The sequence below is a fragment of the Propithecus coquereli genome, unplaced genomic scaffold, assembly GCF_000956105.1.
Source record: "Propithecus coquereli isolate 6110/MARCELLA unplaced genomic scaffold, Pcoq_1.0 Scaffold296, whole genome shotgun sequence".
Taxonomy (NCBI): Eukaryota; Metazoa; Chordata; class Mammalia; order Primates; family Indriidae; genus Propithecus; species Propithecus coquereli.
The window spans coordinates 2,657,727-2,664,419 of NW_012148574.1; positions in this window are offsets into that span (position 1 = coordinate 2,657,727).

Here is a 6,693-nt window from a genome sequence, read left to right on the forward strand (position 1 = left end):
TTTTTTCTCAAATTTAGATTAGATATCATGGTTTTCCTTTTGAATGATTCAGCTCCTTAATTTTTTAACTTTAGCAAATAGTTATTGAATGTCTACTATGTAGAAATAAACCATGGTTACTGTATACAAATGTTTACTAATTTAAAGGGGGTGATAATTTTTTTCTTTTAAATCACCTCTTCCTCCAAAATTATGTTTTTTCAAATTTCTTAAACTGAAACTACCCAACTCTAATATATTTAGAGAAAGATAATTATTCTTTCAAGCATTTAGAGGACAGTAGTTTCAATACTTTTCCTGTGTGTGTTATGCAGTGGAGATTGTATCCATGGTGTTATCATTTTAAAAGTATAACACTGGCAGACACTGGATGGTCACAGTTGAAGTGGATAGAAGAACTACTTAAAGACAAATTACCTCACCACATTAAATGATGCTGCATGATTGTGGACTACTAGGGAGCAACAGAGTTAGATCTAAAGAGAGTTGTGTGAAGTGACATGTTTTTAGAAGCACAGGAGCTAGAAGGGGAATGATTCTAAGTAAAGGTAAAATATTACTCTATTTTGATTGATTCATTTTCTTGTTCATTCACTCAATAAAATTTATGAGTATGTACTTACTATGTATCTGTCTAGGCCAGTGTTTCTTCATCCCGACTACACATTAAAATTACCTAGGAACCTTGAAAAATTACACATACCTGGGTCCCAGATACATCTATTATAGCAGAATCTCAGGATGCATGTCATGGTGAGCCCAGGGAAACTATAGTCTTACAAAGTTCTCTAGGTAATTCTAATATGCAGCTGGGATTGAGAATAACTGGTTTAGGCTTTTGGAATGCCTGAGATTAGTGATATTTTTTGAATATTTTGATAATAGAAAAGAATCATAAGGATCTGCTCCATTTAAATTTCTTTATATAAATTCTTTAATTTTGTTTTATAAACTGTGCTTTCTTGGGTAATACTTCTTAAACAAATTGTAAGGTCAAACCGCTGCTGTGTGTTCATTGGATTCTGAGCAGGAAATTTCCTCACTTTTCATTACATACACTAATTTTGTCCAGGCTTCATCATAGTAATTTTTATTTCCTAAAGGGGTAAATGCAAAAAGCACTGTAAGACTTGGTTTCTATTTGGGTAAAATGGTGTTCATACTTACATTGAAGTGTCCTCACAAGCATATTAGACTGAACGAGACTATAAATATTAAGCTTACTAAACTTTTTGAAGGTGTTTTGGTTTTGATAATCTTACCTTTGTCATCTTTGTCAATTAACCATTTATCTGGTTTGATTAAAATGGAGAAGTTCCAAAATCTAGAGCCATGTTTGGCTTTCAGAAATTGAAGTAATGTTTTTTCTCTTTTCATATGAAAAGTTCTACTAGGTGTTTAAAAATTCCATTGGGTCACGGAAGAAGATCTCTGTTCAGAAAGAATTTTTCCATCACATTGACTTATGCTCACTGATTTCTAAAGCATCAGTTCTGAGAATGTGGCAATACTCCATAATTTTTTCATGAGAAAGCTCATTCATTCAGTTGTCCAGGCTGGTAGCATTTCACTGTTCCTTCCAAAATAAAAAATGAAAAATGCTTTGGAATTTGTCAATAAAGATTTTAGCTATATTTTGGTTATAAATCCAAGCCAATGTGTAGGTTATGTTATTAATTACCTGAGAGTTGAAAAATTCCTTTTGTTATGTCATTCTTGTCCGTGTAAGTTCATGAATTTCTTTACCCATATTAACTAGTTGAATTCAGAGAACATATTTTGTTCATGTATATTGTTTTGTTATTAATCATAATTAATACATTTATATTTTAAACCAATTCCGATTTTGCTTTTTAGAGCTTTATTATTATTTATAAATTAAACAAACAAATTATTACTTGTGTAGATTTATAGAAAACATTTAGGGCTTATAACAAAGGCAGATAGTTACAATGATTCAACTTCTCAGTTTGAAATACTGATGTGTCAGCCATCCATCACTACTCATATATGTCTCATTTTCACACACATGCAGGTAAGGATTTTAGATTCTTTTTATTTCTTGTTTGTGGCTCAGAGTGCTGAATCTCATGATATAAAACAAAAATTCTGTAAACACAGACTGTACTCCTCTCCTCTAATCCCCAATGATTTATCATCCAAATATCTGCCAACTCTAGTGAAAGAAAATGAACTACACTAGAGTTTATGTATAATTCAAAACAATCTCTTCACTTCAATTCAGCATTTGCCATTCAAAGAAGTAATCATTTTACATAGAGGGAACAGTACACTGAGGTATTTCTCAAGACTTTGGGTTATATGCAATAGAAACTAAACTCGAAGTAGCTTAAGCAAAAGAGCATCTCCCTGTAAACTCTGCTCAAAAAGTCTTGAAGTGACTTTGGTTGCGTTCATGTTCAAAACCTTAAAATAGTTTATCAAAGAAGATGAAATATTCTGATTGGCAAAATATTCTTATAACTCCGCTGTGTTTTTTAGGTGGGTAGGTGAATAAAGATTAACTTTTTAATCAAAATATATGAAATATATTTCACTAAGAAAGAATCTGAGAAACATCCTGTTACTTAAGTAGTGGGAAGTGATGCTGGACAGGAAGAAAACAACCGTTTTCCATCACAATAGAGTTCAACACTTATGTGCACAGTTAGTAGTAATATTCGTCAGGTGTCAGGCAGGTGGGGGGAGGGGAGATGGGTATATTCACACCTAATAGGTGCGGTGCACACCGTCTGGGGGATGGACACACTTGAAGCTCTGACTCAGGCTGGGCAATGGCAATATATGTAACTTAAACATTTGTACCCCTGTAATATGCTGAAATAAAAAAAGAGAAAAAAAATAAATGATATGAAGCAGAAAAAAATAAAAACAAAAACAGAAAACAAACAACAATCTTCTAGCACTGAAATGTTAACTTTATGAATTTAACTTGCCATTTAATTTTTGTCATAACCTATTAAATTCTGCTAGAAATCACTAGTGTCTTATTTTACCTATAGAAGATTATAGAAAGAATTCATTCTAAAAAACATATGCATAGACTTAATGTTTCAAATATCAGATCCAAATAACGATGCTACTTTTACAAAAACTCATGAATAGAGAAACAAAAGATTAATGTATTTCATAAAATGTAAAGTAAAAGCATTAGATATGATGGTGTTTTATTCTATTTCTCTTTTCTCCATTTTTCGCAGTTTGTCTCCTATTTTTATCATTTCTCACTCTTTTTTCCCTTCCATAACAGTGTTCTTTGTGTTATTGCATTTGGAAAGAATCATTCAGTAGAAAATATAAGATAAGCTTTTGAAAAGTAGTTCATAATATGTGTTATCCTTTTAAGTTGCTTCTGATTTTTCTAGTTAATTATTGTAAAATATTCTGTTAGTGCTAAAAAGCTATGACATCATAGGCTTATATTTTAAAAGATTTAGAAGTAAAGTCTTGCATATAATGAATAAACTGAATGATCTAAATAAATTTACTTTAATGAAGAAATTATTTAGAAAAATGGGGAAAATATAAGCTAGATGGATTACTTAAGGGAACATACCTAACTATGGCAATATTTTGAACGATGCTTTAACTCTGGACTTAAATGACAATGACCAAAGAATTTTCTGAAAATTACTGAACCTACTCTTTAATGAAAACTGCACAAAGTATACTATGCCTATATAACAAATAGCATAAAATACATTATAATACTCAATGTGCTCAGAAGGATATATGGTGGATTCAATTTCTAATTTCTTACCTTAGAGAAGATACTGTAGTATTATTTTTTTAACACTGTGGTTAATAGTACAGTAATTGTGTTGATCTTATCTACATTTTCTTCTGGCTTTTTCTTTGCTCATGAAATTCTGTCTATAGTGACATGTGCTTTTATGGCTTTATGGCCCTTATTACTGAAACTAGTATTTTTTAGTTAACTCAAAAAAGACAAAGCTATACTGTTAACTTTAGCAATAACTGTGTGACAGTATAGCTCTATCACTCAAATCTAAGTACTTTGTATGTAAGTGCTTTGCGGGTGGGGGGGCTTCATTCACTCTCTGAGATCAAAAAGTTTCTGCTAGCAACTGATTTGTACGTGTGTGTGTGTGTGTGTGTGTGTGTGTGTGTGTATGTGTGTAACCTTGAAGAGAGAAGGTTAAAAGTCCCTTTGGTAGCAATGAGTCCAAGATGAAAGCAGTTTCTCCATTTGCACAGCACCTTGACTCCTCTTGTGTAACACCATTAAACATCCCCTAGGCAACAGTGTCTTGGAACATTACTATTTAATTATTTAATATTGCAAATCTGCATGGGCTGATAACACTTCATGCCTTATTAATCTTTCTGCTCTTTGTGCTTCTTCCCTAGGTCCGTTTTGAGACATGTGTCACTATGTAGGAGGAGGAAGGTTAGAGGGGAGAACATAAGCATTTCTAGAGAGTCCTCCAACAGACTTCACTAATTTCCATGAATCCCTTGAAATAATACACAAAAGTTAATAATTATGTACAGTAAGAATCAATTCACAGATTCTTAAATGGGCCTTTGAACCATAAGATGCTCCTTAAAAACAAATCTTTATTCCTAAAGCTTAATGCTTTGTATTAGTCATATGTTGGTTAACCAGAAGGTGCCTCGTCTAAGCACACTAAGAAATCAATTTCCTGAACTCATTGTTTTTTGGTTTAATGCTTTATGTACTGATAATAATTATGATTTTCATCTTTTCTAGCCAGGAATTTCTCAGCATATGTTGTGTGAATGACACAGTTTCTCTTTCATGTCTTAAAGAAAGGAATTTTACTACTTTGGAGATATACCTTGTCACATATTTATCCTAATGTTGTGAATGTTATTATTTTTGACTTCATGGGCTTGAATGTAGATTTTTGTAAATTTTAGTTATTTTTGACTGTGTTGTGATATTCTAGAGCTTTCACTGTAGTGTGAGCCTGTCTTGACCTCAAACAAAATCTTACTCTGTTTTTTTCTTAAATCAAGCTATTCTTTTCACTAACATGAGAATCACCACATGGTGCTAAAAAGAAATCGTATTCAATTCCCTTGTGAATATTTTTCTTCCTCTTAAAATAATATTACTTACATAGCACTCAGTTAAGTGCTTCACTACTCTCATTTATTTTTCATAATATTCCCAGTTGTGAAGGAGGTAAGACATGCTTGGGTTTCACCTTAGGGAAATGGTCCCATAGAAAAATGAAACCAAGAGTTCTGAATAAATGAACTTAATAGACAAATTGGAATTACAATGTAGAATTTTCCTCAGGTCTTGGGTGACTCCAAATTATTTATCTTGTCTACCCTTAGTTTAAAGTTATCTGAAATTCAACTTCATTAAAATGTAACAAATAACAACTCTCAATCCCAAAAAAAGAAAAACCAACTTCTTTTGCCTAAGTTCAGGATGATAATTCTGTGAAATAAACTGAAAATTCAGAAATAATGATTCAGGCTATATGTACAAGCATAAAGGAATTATCAATTTGGGGCTGAATTTAAAAATAAGTTCAAATAATTGCTTAGTAACCATTTCTAACCAAGTGGTGATGTCTATTATATAAAATGACAATATGGTGTTATGTATATAACTATATTATATAAAACTAGATTTTAAAACTAAATGCAATTTTTTTCTATGCCTATAGTAACATATCATTTATAGATTTTTCTACTTTTTAGTTTTAAAGTATTTCACCGACAAATGAAAATTATATATATTCAAGGTGTACAATGTGATGATATATGTGTGTAGTGAATAGAACCATCATAGCTGTGTGGCCTCAGATAAATTATAATACATTATCTGGCTATCTCCTTATTCACAGTTTGAGGATAATAACCTGTCCTGTTTGATAATCAAAAGAAAGAACATATGATGGAATTGTTTTGCCAAATGAAATACTTTACAAATTTTAGTCATGATTACCTTTGACTGAACTAATTATGTCTATGTCTCTATCTATATTTGAGACTAGTATAAAAGGGAAAAATGATCTCTTATAGATACTTTAATAGTATGTATACTATCTATCTGTAATTCAGCCAGATTGATAATCCTGCTTCAACTGTGGAATAGCTGATACGATCAAATCCTTTAGACTTTTTGTAGAAAAAGGAAGTTCATTTCACAGTCAAGGTGGCTGAAAAGCAGAGCCTGAAAAATTACTTTCTCTTTCCTTTTTTCTCTGTGAACCTGGCTCCATGGCAGGGATTATTCCTGGGAACCATTTCATCCACAGAAATATACAATGTTTAGGACCATTCTTATGGTTTTCCTAGTCATAAACATGAAAAAAACTTCATAAGCCTAACATTTTGTTTTGATAACTTATCTTCTACCCTTTATCATTGCTTCTTCATGAATGAGAAAATCAAGATGTTAGGCAATCTGCTTTTCTTAATTATAAGTAGTAAATTTTTCTATGAGTAGATTAAGTATTTTAAATGAAGGTTATTATCCTGGCTATATTATGGACTTCCTGTTCACTCTTCATATTTCAAACATTACAATTTTGGTAGCAATAAAAACCTAAGTGGTGATAGCAAACGTGTGACTTGAGAGAATGCTGTGTAAGTATAGTTTTCATCATCTGAAAAGTAAAGAGCAGGCTGTTGATTTGACCCACTCAAATGTAGATGAAAGGTATA